We start from the raw sequence: 15233 nt of genomic DNA on the forward strand, positions 1-15233 counted from the left end.
ATGTTGACTATTTTCGCTTTGTCTCCAAGCTTTTTATTCTTGCCCTCACCTGGGAGGTCTGAGCCCACTGATTTTCTCTTTATCTGGGAGGATATTCATGTGAAATATGCCATTCTAATGTTTATTGAATGCTATAACAGTAAGGTGAGATTTTGTGTGTTTGCTCTGTAGTTATAATATGTTATCTCATCTGCTGTTCCATATCTGATATAAAAACCTAAAAAAAGAACAGTGGCTGGGTTACATGGATAATGTTAGGTCCGTTCCAGGGATGGGAGTGTTCATTCAGAATTGTCATCATCACCCTAGGAACTTAAAAGACTTTTAGATGAAGTACGTGATATACTGTGATCCGTTTCACTTTGGATTCGTGCGTTCTCAAAATAATGGCAAGATAATTTTTCGTGTTGATTTTTCTTGGGTGGTCAGTAATTGAGGTACAGGGCTGTAGGTTTCTGGAAACTTTTACTACTTCACTGCTAGCCTCTTTCATCAACAGGAATACGACTGTGAGACAACAATGCCTGTTTGATCCTGCTTTCCAAAGTCAGATGTTGTGTCCAGGTCAACCTGCCCTAGGGCACATATACGTACACGCTATTGTTCAAGCATGTGACTGTGATGAGGAGTGGTGTCAAAGGGAAACAAATGGGTTGGTCCCATGCTCCAATGAAAGTCCATAGTTATAGTGCCGGTGTCTCACTGTCTGTGTTTCCACCACAGGTAGCGTTGCCTGAAGCTCATGTTAGCACCCACAGACACATCAGTGTAGACTAGGGGTGATGGTTTCATATAGGTCAAAGAAGTATAGGAGTATGCCAGAGAGATTTTGTTCCTTTAAAGGCACTGTATGTCTATCATCTGGTAATACAGTTATGAATGTTGGTTTAGATATTCTAATGCTGGAGGGGAGCGGTGACAGTAGTGGTGTTCGTACTCCTGATAGTGTGGTACCAGTATTTTTACAAGAAAGAGTTAACCCAACTTGCGGTTGGACCTCAATTCTACAGAACTGGTGACGAGCTGGTTGCTAGGGACATTAGAGCGGCTTCAAGAGTTCTTTCCCTGGTTATAAACAAAAAAAGCGCTAGGTTTCTGTGCCATACTAGATTTTCTCTACTCACAGATGCATCCACAGGAAGGCCTCAAAATATCTCAACAACAACCCACAGTGAAATCGTATACAAAAGAAACCTAGACTCCCAGATCAGGGTGATGTTTTTAACAACGCTTTAGAAGATTTAGACATTTAATCCAGTGGCATGTGTTGCCATTGACAGGTTTTACCATAGGAAACAAGACAAGAAAGAATCCATTAAGTATTATTTAGCAACACTTATGAACTTTGCTTTGAGCTGTAGATTTGGAAATCCCCATGATAATCTGAGTTGTGATCAAATTGTGATGCATGCCGCAAACCCTAAAATCCAAGGAAATGTATGGGCTAATGGTGACTCACCTTTACACAAGGTAATTGATATTGTCAGAAGAGCTGAATTGGAAGGTGTGCTAAAGCAGTTTTATCAGACCACAAGGATAAAATGGGTGAGAACAAAGACAAAGATACTGTAGCTAAAGTTCATACTAAAATTTTGGTTTATAACCAAAGTACAGTGACTAAGAATGAACAATCACCTTATCTTATGAAATGCAAACAAAAGAATAATCTTGGATAAAATACTTTCACATCGAAATGATATAGATGTAGTAACATGGGCCACTTAGTTAATGACAAGAAGTGCCCAGCATGGAAAAATAAATATTCTTGGGGTGGATTAATAGGGCACTTCTACAAGGTTTGTCGTAAAAGAAAATAGAAATCTGTAAATGTATTTACTCCAGAATCAGATGTACAATCAGATTCGCAGGAGGATGACAATCCGAATCTATGTGTTTTGAATATTGAAACTGGAGTGCTGAATGTTGGGGGTCCAAAGAAAAAACCTGTATGTGAGATTCTATTGGTGGGGTAGAGCTATCCTTTGTGGCTGACTCAGGGTCACCCTACACCATAGTGAACAAGGATGTGTGGCGGGAGAAATTTGCTCCAGTCAATGTGGATATACTTGATTCAGCTGCTATAGTTCCTAAAACATTCACGGCTGAAGGCATTGATATTGTAGGGTTTAGGAAGTTACTCTTTAAACTTAATGGCAGTGATAGGGTGCTGAGGTGCAGCTTGGCAAAACATGTAATATGGTCAATGAGGTAGGTTTGCAGGCACATTGGAATATGATTGTATTCTTGACAGTAGCTCCGTCACCTTTCAAGCCACTCAGGTCCCTGACCACAGTGCACCAAAACAGAAACTGTGGATGATGCATGTTTAATTTAATTCTGGTTTCTGCCAAAGAGTTATAAAGCCCAAATAACAGGCCATTGGACCAGTAATGTAATGATAACACCTTCTTGACTGCCAGGTATCGGTGCTAGTGATTGTTACCCCATTGTGGTGGTGGTGTTGAATACCCACATACATATAAAACACAGGAATGATGTTCTGGAAAAGTGTAATTAATTTTCAATAGTTACCAGACACTTTTCCGTCGATGGCATAAAATGTTTTCTACTTAAGGGCCATACCTTTTTAGGGTACAGGGTCCTTCACCTCTCGAGGTGGCAGACCTCATCATTGGAACCTGCTCTGTGATGGGTTTGGGGGTGCAATACCCGACAGGCATCCTTTCAAGGCTCTATTTTAGAGATGTTTTATCCCAAATATAAGAAGCCGGCATGACCTAAAGATTAGATATGGGCTTTTTAAGTCCTAATCGATGCCATTGACCCTACAGGGCCATTAGAGACATGAAACAAGTTGAGTGTTTTGGATTCTACAGATTATAGTGCACAGAGGATCCATTGTTGTGTTTAATCCTGCCATGGAATCCAGCTATGAATAATAAATTCTACAATAGGGATTCCCATAGGTATTATTAAGCATCACATTTCTATTTACCCAATCTTATTACCATCAACCCTATGGATGAAAAGAGACATTTATCATACAGGGGCAGAATGTTAGGTTTAATTAATAGATCTGCTTTCACAGGAGTAAAAACCTAAGTAATAGTGGGTTGTCAATCATCTAAATGGTGCCAGCACATATTGGGAAGCCAGGCATTATGTTACAGGCCATGCTAGTTACAGTGAGGTCATTTGGAGAGTTAACAAAATTCGGCATCAATGATAACCACCAGCAGCAAGTTTAAGGAGAAATAAGTAACTTGACTATTGAGGAGGCCTAGTACCACACAAGAAAATATACCAAATCTGTGTTAAAAAATGAACATTATGTTTTAAAGTTAAGTAACCATTCTCCCTGGGCGTGCAGATCAGAAGAAAGTACTCATCAAAAAGTGGATTTGAAGCTTTACAGTGAGGTTAGCTGGAGGATTTACAGGGCTCCAAGGAATCTAAGGACAATGAGGTGCACATCATACCACTTGTGAGGCACTGAGACACACAAAGGTGGTCACACCCCAAGTGCCCGAAGAAGATTAAAGGACCTCATCACCATGAACAGCGCAGTCAACAGTCAATATAATGGCAAACACCGACAGCTATGCACCAAGCCATATTTAATTGAAAACAAAGAAGATCTACAGAGGAGGAGGAAAAAAACTGTGCTGCTGCACAATGGGTTTTTCAAACATATAAAATAGGGGCAGCATCACACCTATGCTCATAATTTATCATGGAGGCTTGGTTTACCACGATGTTAAGCTATAGCACATCCAAGCACAGCAACTGAGCAAATTCATGTATACTACTAGTCAGAAAAAAATCATGTTTTAAGTATTTGGGGGCAGATTTATGACGACTGGCGCATCCCTGCATATCAACAGGGATGCGCCAGTTATTATGCGCCACCATGGATGCGCCGCATTTATAATGCGGCGCACCATGGGGCAAAAACAGCACAGATGCGTGACGCATCTGTGCCGAAAAGTGGCGCATTGCTGGAGTTGCGTCGCAAGCGCGACGCAGCTCCAGCAATGATCTGGGGGGCCCTATCTTTAAAATGCTGCGTCAATCCTTACGCTTGCTTCAAGCAGGCGCAGGGTTGTGACGCAGTATGGGCCGAAAAGTGACTGAGTGAAATCTTGTAGATTTCACTCAGCCACTTTTAGGAGGCGTTCCTGCGCCGGAACGCCCCCACCTGCCCTGGAACGCCTACATGTGGCGCAGGGCTTTACAACGTGACACATCTCCCAGATGCGTCACGTTGTAAATAACCCCGCACCATGGCGCAGGATTTGCGCCGCTGCTGCGTCAAAAAAGTGACGCAACTGCGGCGCAAAAGTGGCGCAAGTGCAACATAAATCTACCCCTTGGTGACTAAGGTATTCCAGATTGTGACACAAAATGCACTGGTGTGCCTCACAGGAGTAACCAGTGTAAACAATGGCATTCTTATACAGGCCATCACCAAGCAACAGCAAGCAAATAAAAGGCTGAGAGCCTCCCTCCATCTTCTCTGTGGCTGCAAGTTTGCCATTCACATGGACAAATGTGAGTTCCTGAAGCCCAGGGTAAAATTCTTTGAGTATGTTTTCACAGCAGAGTGGTTTAAAGACAGACACCAAAATGTATATGCAGTGAAGTATCCTTGGTACAACTGACTACAGTGGCCGAGTCATCCCTAATCTCACCAGAGTGACTAAACCCATTTGACAAATCATCAAAAAGTAGGTTACATGAAATTAGAAATCAGTCCAAGAAGTCTTCCAAAACATCAAGGATGCCCAGTTAGTGAAGTGTTTGTGGTGCCCTTCAACCTCTCCACTGTCATGGCAGTTGGCACCACCACCTATACACCTGTGGCCTTGAGCAGTCATAATCCAAAGTGACTTTCAGGAGAAGAGATACTATTTTTCCTATTACAGCTGAGTATTCACTTCAATACAGCAATTTTACTCCCAGAAAGAAGTAAAGTACTCTTGGGATGATAATGTTTTCATTGTACCTCGAACGCCAGCCCTTTCAAATCATTACTGATCTCCTGGTGCTGCTATTTCCAGTATCAGTGCTACTTCCATCACTATTTTATGTCATGACTATTTGTAGAGCAAGTGTCTTACCCAGGAGGGTATCTAGGCACTACATAAGGAAGTGACTGTACTGACAGAGTCTGGGGTTTAGATGAAGAGACAAGATTCTTGTAGAATTCAAGGCCTGAGGAGACCTCTCAGATGAGCAGGGGAAGGCCATTTCAGTCTTTTTGTGCGAGGTATGAGAAAGCGCGACTGCCGTTTCAGACTCTACAGATGCAGAGAATGTCTGCAAGCTGGAGGCTGGCTGAGCGGATGTTTCTGGTCGGGCTGTAATAATAGATGAAGCTGTTGAGGTAAGAGGGGGCTATATTGTGCAAGGCTTTGTACATGTGTTTGAGGAGCTTGAAGAGTGTGTGTCAGTAGATGGGGAGCTAGAGTGTGGGTCTAGCCACTGTGTTCTATATGACCTGAAGTCTACGGATTAGTTTGGTGGTAATGCTGACATAGACTTTGTTGTAGTCTAGGTTCCTGGTGGTAAGGGCCTTGGTGAATGTTCTGTGTGTGCTGAATGGGAGCCATTTGATAATTGTTTTGAGGATCTTTCGGGTGTAGAAATAGGAGAAGGTGACCCTCTGACTTGGTTGGTAACTGAAAGTTGGCTGTCCACCACTATGCCCAGGTTGTTAGCTAGGTTGGCTGTGCAGGGTGTAGGTCCGAGGTCTGCCGGTCACTAGGTAGGGTACCATAGAGAGGTGTTCTTGCTGAACAGTACCACTTCTGCTTTGTCTGTGTTGCGTTTAACTTTTCGGGCTTGAGGGCGGAAATGGTAGTAGGGAACGGCTGAGAGTCGAAGTTGCTGTAGATGTTGCTGATCTTGTGGCTGAAATAGTAGGAGAGGTGGGTGCAGAGGTCCTGAGATGGGGTGACCGTTATGGAGCTAGTGGTGGTTGAGGAGAAATCCTTTACGATGATGAAAAATTGTTTGGCGTCATTTGTGCTGTTTTGGATATGTTTGGTCCGAACTCATCGATTGGTGGATCTGATTTGCTGATGGTAGCACCTGAGGGCTAACCTGTAGGTGCTTTTGTTGGGTTCTTCAGGGATCTATCTCCATTGCATTTGACTTGCTTCCTGTGGCATTTAGTGAATCTAAGTGGTTCTGTGTACCAACTTGCTTGAAACCTGGTCATGATAGTGGTGGTGGTTTTGAGTTGGGCCAGGGTTTCTCTACAGGAAGTGATTCAGTTTTTGAAGTTGATGATGGAACATAAGAGTTTTTTGTGGTGTTGTGGTTGATGGCCTTGGAGCTCTTTTATCCATGTATCTACAAAGAACCTGTTCCAGTTTATTCAGTAGGTACCATTCCGCACCGGAAGGATGAGCAGATGGAAGCAGACGAGGGCATGGTTGATCCAGGCGATGGGGGTGGGCTTGTCCACTGTGATGCCGTGAAGCTGGTGAAGATGGGGTTAAGGAGCTGTCTGCCTGTGTGGGTAGCATCCTTCGCTCACAGGCTGACTCTAAATGTGGACAGGTCCTACAGGTTGTTAGATTTAGGGTCTGAGAGGATCACTAGGTGGTAGTTGAGCTTGCCTTGGAGGATGAAGGAGCTTGAGTCGAGCACCAGGAGGGCAATAAAGTATGAAATGGAGTTGCCAAAGTTAGATTGTGGATTGGGAAGAAATAGAGGAAGGCACCTTCCCGGATGAAATTGTTGGAGATGTGCAATTTAAAGGGCAGGTGATCCAGGTGGTCACTAGTGTTTGCCGACATAATGATAATGGAGTAGTGAATGTTCTCTTTGAAGATGATTGCTAGTCCTCTGTCTGGTCTGCAGGTTATGTTCTGCTGTACAATCTTAAATCTGGGAGAGGGGGCATTCTCGTGGCACTATCGGGAGCTGATGTTGGGCTGAGCCAGGTTTCAGTCAGGAAGAGCAGGTCTGGTCAGAGTTTGTATAGAAGGTCCCGAATGTTGATGACGTGTCTGAATAGCAAGGACGTGTTGAGGAGGAGGAGGTAGAGAAGGATGGACTGAGAGCTGTGGCGGGACCTTGTGGCTGCGGGGACAGCCAGTGCTAGCCCCCAATTCAGAGGAATCCAGAAGAACTCTAAAGGGACTTTAGGGCACATTATACAGGAGGAGCATGTGATAGCTACACTACACTTCTAGACCACTAAGACCTGTGCGTGTTATTACCCATAATGATGGGAAAAACGGATGGGCACCAAATCAAGCTGCAGTTCGATGCCCGCAAATCTGCTTGAATGTTGGGAAGCAGTGGTGACCACATACCATCCAAAATCTTCCCTATAGAGGGGACCACAGAGGCAGCAGATATGAAATCCTTCATTGTCACTGTGCAACAAAGTCTCACGTCCATCGAGAGTAAAATGGATAACATGTGCACCAGGATGGACGCTATCAACCACAAACTGGAAAAATAAGATGGTCATATAACAGAGGCAGAGCACAGTATATTGCCGTTGGAGGGCACTGTATCAACCCAGGGGGAACAGCTGCTTAACATGGAGAAGATACTCAAAATAATATCAGCAGAAACTAACATTTAGACGCGAGATCCCACTTAAATAATCTTGACATCATAGGGAATTCCCAGTCCACCAACAATGGCTGAATGGAAGACTTCGTGGAGTCCCTACTCACCACCATATTCAGCGCAGAAACGTTTTCCAAGGTACTGATTTTGGAAAGAGCACATAGAGAGCTGATGACCAGCCACCCCACCCCGGCACCGCTCGCATCTGATAATCTCCAGACTGTTGAAATATCGCAATCGTTTAGCTTGGGACAAGCACACTCTACAACACAGTGTCTATCTATCCAGATTTTTCAATCACGGTTTAAGAGTCCTGCCGAAAATGTATTACCCTCGAACAAAAACTGCAGCAAGCCAACATCCTTATGTAATGCTGTATCCGGCATGGCTCTGTATATCACATATGAGCAAAGATCACATCTTCACCTCCCGCCAACAGGAAGGAGACATCATGAGACAAAATGGGGCGCGGGCCTCCCTGCCAAGTCGCGCGAAACCCTAATCCAGGCTCTCCTCCCCTCTATCAAAACAAGACTAAGCTGTTATTCACTGGTAAGAATAAACAATCTCGGTAGCACCTTGGCTTGGGATGCCTGCTCTGACTGAGCTAGAATGGGGAAGGTCTAAGAGACATTTTATCAGCATCAAATTGTCTCTACACAATTTTCCCACTATTACACTGAACAATCTTGAAGTGCCTGATCATGCATACTACTTGTGATATTTGCTGCACTGTTGGGTATTGAGGTATCTAGGACATATGCTGACATGCCCCGAACACCCTCACTCTTGTGAGGTGGTTCTGCGTGGCTCTCTGGGTGGCCCCTCTGTAGGATACCCCTGATATTGACCATTGGTTGCTTACTTCTTACTCTTGTGCCCTCTGTCCTTCACTCTCCAGTGGCAACTTGCCTCTGTCTCTGCTTGATACTCTACTTACCCTTGACTACCCTCTCTCAGTACACTTTCTTCCCCCTCTCTGACTACTTCTTGCTGCTCTTTTCCCCTCTCTCATCTTCTTATTCCTTCTCTCTCTTCCCTTGGATTGCCACTGATTGTGTATTGCCATGGATGGCAGTCCTACACCACAATTTGATAGAAACAAATCCTTTATTCACCTACCTCTGGTTCTTGGGGTTTTGTTGGGATTGATATCCCTTGCGGGATTGGGCCGCACAGGCACATACTATCATATCTAGACCGGCATAACATACACGTTGCTCTATTACAAAAGACGCATTTTGTTGATACCACCCACACCACTTTCGCCGCACGTTGGGCATCTTGCAGGTAATTTGCTACATATTCCTCATGTTCACGTGGCACGGTGACACTAGTTGGCAAGTGCACACCATATATCCCACAGGGATCATGTAATGACCCCAGGCCTCCATACCTTGATGTGAAGCAGATTGGCATCTTTCTTGTTCACTGTTGTCAACTGCTATGGCCCAAACACTGACAATACGCTATTATTCTATAGAATATGGGGCCAGATAGTAGATATTGGTTCAACATACATTCTATGGGGTGGGACTTCAACTCACCTATCTATGCAGAACTGGATAGGCTACATGGCTCCTCTACCTCCCACAGTGTGGAAACCAGATATGCCCAGGATATTATGATAGAAGGTGAGATGCTAGATGCCTGACGCTCACTGCTTCCACAGCCGAAAGAAGGGGCCTTCTACTCAGGAGTGCATGCAAGTTGGTCCAGATTGGATTACTGGCATATATCATGAGGGGTGGGGTCATGGATTTGGGGCACTGCACCTTTAGCACTCACCTATTCAGATCATTGCCCGATCCTCCTGGAGCTGAGACCCGGAGGACCTCTTCATCATATCCAATGTGGCACCTCTCTCCACTGCTATTCTTGGATGCCCCCTTTAGAGTGGAGCTAGGACAAGAAATTAGAGAGTTTTGTTAATAGAAAAAGGGATTTAGTCCCCAAACTGAGTACTGTTGGGGAAGCCTTTAATGGTACAGTACGGGGGAAATGCATGGCTATAAGTAGCGGTGTATTGCGGTCCCTGAGTGGTGTATTGTGGTCCCTTAGAGTTACGCCTAACAACTTAGAGGAGGACGTTAAGAAATTAGAGACCCAATTGGGTACACCTGGAGACCCTGAAGTAGCCAGGAAGATTAAGACAGCCCAGTCTGAATTTCAAGAAACTGCAGAATGTGAATGTTTATACTGAGGCAAGTATGCTCAGGTGAGGACATGTGGCAAGCGAGAGCGACCAGGGCATGCATTGGCGTCCATGACGCATAAGCCCCAGTTTGCAAACACAGTTTTTGAGATTACGGACAGAGACAGCGCCTTGATATGGGATACTCCAGGCATGTTGCAAGTGTTTGCCTCATTTTATGGGACACTGTACACCTCGACAAGGACACAGGGGGGGCGGATGTAGATACCGATATAGAGGATGTTGCATTGAGATGGCTAAGCGACACATAAAGGGTATTACTGGCAGCGGATATAGAAGAGGATGAGATACAGGAAGCTATAGTGCAGTTACACTCGTGAAAAGCCCCTGGCCCAGATAGCCTACTTGCATATTTTTATTAAGCTTACATTGGCATCCTCATTCCGTTACTGCTGGCGGTTTATTGTGAAGCAAAATAAGATGGCGTTCTCCCGCCATCTATTAGCGAGGCCATGATACTCATCTTACTTAAGGCTTTCAAAAGCGCTGCCATTTGTGATTCCTACCAGCCCCTGTCGCTCATCAACTGCAACGCTAAGATACTGGCCAAGGTCTTGGTAAACCGCCTTAGTCACCTAATGACTATTCTGGTCCAAGCGGACCAATCGGGATTCATACCTGGATGGTCCACCTCCCACAGCTTGCACACGCTGTCTGCACCCAGATTTATCCGCACTCGCAGTGTTACTTGATGCCACCAAGGCTTTTGTTTCGCTGGAATGGGATCATTTAATGGCTGTGCTTTGGTGTATGAGATTCCCCACAGCGTTTCTGACTTGGTTTGCCCCCCTGTACTCCCATCCATCAGGCAAGGTCCAAATCAACGGACCATCTTCAAAACTGTTCTTTATCAATTCAATTCAATATGTCTTTATTTCGATTAAAAATCATAAAAGACGTTTACATTTAAAACTTAATAACCAATTTCATTTGTATAGGTTTTGAGAAGTTTGTGCATTTAAAGATAATAATAAAAGGGAAGGAAATAGATCCTCAATGAAAAAATGCCTTAATATATAATAAATATTTAAAACTAATAAAACTTCTGACAGTGGTGCCGCAAAGATCAGTACCAGTAATCTCATCTTATATATAACAATAACCAGGTGAGTGCACTACATTTTAATACAACTCAATACTATTTGTACTTCTCCCTGGTTATAAAATCCAAAAAACTGATTATCATAGCTTCATCCTCTTTGCACGTATGACCAACATCCAATTTAAAAATTTGGCAACAGCAACCACTATAGGTTCATTGGTAGCTGTTTTTAAGATCCTGACTGCTTCATTGCCAGAGCTAGTGCCCAAGTTTAGGCAAATTGGTTTGATTCATTTGTGCCTAGGAATTTTATAAATAGGGCATACAAATAAAATATGAGCTAAGGATTCGTTCTGTGTTGGACAGAAGGGGCATTTACTATGATTCAGGGTGTGCCATTTACTAACAAACAAATTGATTGGGAGTGAGCCCACTCTAAATTGGTGGTAGAGTTTCCTATCTTTATAGGTAGTAATAAAATCCCAATAGCCTTCATACTCCAAATTGTGCTTATGCTCTAAGAATTCCCTTGTTAGTGATGGACTTGATAAAATGGAAAAAAGCGCTTCGTTTTGACCATATTCCAGTATATCGCCCTAAATTCCTTCTTCGGGGGAAAGGGGTTATCAGCAGGGTTTCCCCACAATCTACTCATCCCCATCTCGCTCAAGGTAGCTTTTACCCGTCTCAACCAAGGGATTTTACACATACGGTCTGCCTCCCTAACTTCAAGAAGATCCTCTGCGTACCGGGACAATTCTGGTGTAACCCAGAGCCTTCTCCAATAAGCCACTGGTCTAAATCGCGCCGTGTCCTCAATAGAATAGCAACCCAAATCTAAAAAGAGGGGCAATAATAGTGTTGATTGAGGAAGACCAGTTATGGCCCTCAAGAATTTATTTTGGGCTGTAGCCAGGGGAACTAAGTTGTCAAATCCCCATAATTCAGCACCATATAAAGCCGAGGCGCTAATTTTAGAATTATACATTTTTAGGACCGGTGCAACAGGTTTAGTACAGGAAAGACGCTGCTCCTTCAAGAGGGCACCGGACAATTGAGCGTATTTAAGCACCAGAAGATCGATCTGCGGCTTCCAATTAAGTTTACTACCTATGGTAATCCCCAAATATGTGAATACCTGAGTCTGCTCCAAGATAACTTCATTCATTGCAACTCTACCTTTTATAACCTTATGTTTATGTAGAACCATAAATTTGTTTTTCTACACATTAACTATCATGTCATGGTCCCGACAAAACTCCTCAAATCTAACAATGGCCGACTGGAGTCCTTTTTGTGTTTTAGGAATTATCAGGGTATCATCTGCGAACATGAGGAGGGGAATCTTCATGCCTGCTAGGGTAGGAGCATCGGTAGGGTGGTTCTGAAAATACTGCACTGCCCTATTGATGAACAAAGAAAAGAGGGTTGGTGCTAAAACGCACCCCTGCCGAACCCCCTTTGCAATGGGAAACCTAGCCGTGACTCTCCCCTGCGGGTCCCAACGTACCTGTGCATAACTGTTCTTTATCATTCGGGACATGCAGCAAGGGTGCCCACTGTTGCCAGTGCTCTTTGCGTTGGCTGGCTGCCAAGCTTCGACAACACCACGCCAATATGCAATCAGATATCCCATTAGACATATTTTAGTATGGCTCTACGCTGATTCATCCCCCTATATGTTTGTGACTCCCGGGATAGCCTGAGTGCAGTTCTCAGCGAATGTATTTGCTTTGGGGGTTTGATAAGCATCCAAATAAACTGGGCAAAGTCTAATATTGTCCCTCTAACTGTACCAGATTTCCCGCTAATATGGTGTGAAACCGATCCTAGCTATCTGGGCATAGAGGTGACTAGATATAAAGACAAAATTATGCAAGCCAACTATGGCAAGGTCCTGACCAATCTAACAGACAGTATTACCCGCTGGTTATCCTTGCCCTTATCCCTTGCGAGATGAATTTTCCTTTTGAAAATGGTCATAATGCCGACGTTTTTATATTTGTTTCTTAATATCCCTTATTCACTGGGCGACACAGTTGACCTGGCCAGACAAACAACCAAGCATAACATGGGAAATACTCATTCTACCCTTCGGGTAAGGAGATTTTGAAGCCCATGACATGGAGCTTTACTATGTATGTGCGCAGGCGCATCACGCCATATAGTGTTACAAACCTGCACTTGGCTATTGAACATGTCCCCAATCACTTCTACCACTTATTTGGGACCCTAGGCATCCACCGTACCAATGCAACATGGGGCAAACTAGCCCAAAAAGTAGAGAAACCTCTGCTATACTCACCTTCCCTTGCATTACATTATCATACATCAATTGTCGAAACATGCTGCAACAGGCTGGTACTACTACTTGGGGGGACCTGTATAAAGACAGCCTATCATTAGTCATGAAACCTTGAACGCTGGCAGACAACCAACACCCTTAGATGTATTTCTGTATCTCAGACTGCGACATGAAGTACAAGCTGCTACCCCTGACTTTCCCTAGGAGCCCCCCATAGTAAGCATGTTGCACACGCTACTTAACTCCGATGGGTCGAAAAACTTGTTGTCCCTCCTATATCACACAGCACAGAAGGAGATGCTGGGCATGAGTGGAGGAGCTTGGAGGGCTGAGATCTAGAGCTGGATGCTCCTCTCAATGATTTGCAATGGCTCTACTGTTGCCAGCAGACTGGGCACATTGCATCAAGTAGTAGGCTACGTATTATCCATTATACATTTCTGCACTGGCTATACTATACCCCTGCAAAACTACACACATATAATCTCCACCCTGATGACAGGTGTGCCAGATGCGGTGTGAATGGTGTGGACTTTCTACACCTGTCCTGGTAATGTCACCAGATTTAATCTTTTTGGATGGAGGTCGAGGGGGCATTATCGCTCAGGATTGATCAAAACTCAACCTCACATCACTGGTGGCAATTTTGGGAAATACAGGAGACATAGAGGCGGGATATCGGAAATATGTTTCACTTTGCCTCTTTCTAGCTAAAAGGCATGTTGCTTGTAAGTGAGGAAGAGTCCTAGCACCGAAATCTAAGGACTGGTTTCAAGACTTGTTATACTGTAGGGACCAGCTTACTACCTATGCCGAACTATTGCCCCCTAGCTCAAGACCCAGGGGTATCTGGGGTCCATTGGAATCTTATCTTCTAATCCAGGGCTCAGATGCTGCTGATAACACCACACTGACTCAATGGATCGGCCTCCACCATCAATCAATCTTTCAATGCTTATTAAGCGCGACTACTCACCCGTGAGGGTCTCAAGGCTCGGGAGGGGGTGCTGCAGTACCTGGTGGGCGCTGATGTTCAGTCGAAGAGCCATGTCCTGAGATCCTTCCTGAATTGAGTCAGCGAAGAGGATATCCTTAGGTGGAGAGGCAGGGTGTTCCAGGCTTTGGCGGCAAGGTAGGAGAAGGATCGCCCTCTGGTCCTGGTCTTGCAGATCCTAGGGATGGTGGCAAGGGCCAGATCGGCAGAGCGGAGGTGTCCGGTGGGTAAGTGGAATGAGAGGCGGTGGTTGAAGTATGCATGTCCGGCGTCGGGGAAGGCCTTGTAGGTGTGTGAGAGGAGCATGAACATGACTCATTTGTTGACTGGGAGCCAATGGAGTTCTCGTAGGTGCTCGGAGATGTGGCTGCGGCAGGGGATGTTGAGGACCAGTCTGGCTGCTGCGTTCCTAATGTTCTGTCGGAGTTTCTGGGTGGCACCTGCGTAGAGTGCGTTGCTGTAGTCGAGTTGGCTGCTGATGAGAACGCGGGTGAGCGTCTTTCTGGCCTCAGTTGTGATCCATCCGAAGGTCTTTCGAAGCAGGCGAAAAGTGTGAAAGCATGATGCGGAGACGGCGTTGATTTGGCAATTTTGTGCATAGTCTGTGGGTGTGGGGGCGTTCCTAATGCAGTGGGCCACCAGGAGTCTTCCCAAGGGGAGGGGGTGGGCCCCAGGATGCAGACTTTGGTCTTGTCTGAGTTGAGCTTGAGGCAGCTGTCTCTCATCCGGGCAGCAACGGCCTTCATCCCGTCGTGGAAGTTGTTTCTGGTGATTATGGGCTCGTTGGTGAGGGAGAGAATAAGTTGGGTGTCGTCGGCGTTGGAGGCGATGTTGAGTCAGTGCTTCCTAACTATGGCTGTGAGCGGGGCCATGTATACGTTGAAAAGGGTGGGGCTCAGGGGGGAGCCCTGGGGGACTCCGCAACCAATCTCTGTGGGTGCCGAGAGGAACGGTGGGAGTCTGACTCGCAGTGTTCTGCCAATGAGAAAGGAGCAGATCCAGTCCAGTGCTCAGTCGTGGTGGAGTCACGTACTTAGAGTGCGGTGGGAGACGGTGTCGAAGGTGGCAGGAATGTCCAGGAGAATGAGGGTTGCTGTTTCTCCCTGGTTGAGTAGGAAGTGGT

Source organism: Triturus cristatus, chromosome 3_1, assembly GCF_964204655.1.
Source record: "Triturus cristatus chromosome 3_1, aTriCri1.1, whole genome shotgun sequence".
In the NCBI taxonomy this organism is placed as follows: domain Eukaryota; kingdom Metazoa; phylum Chordata; class Amphibia; order Caudata; family Salamandridae; genus Triturus; species Triturus cristatus.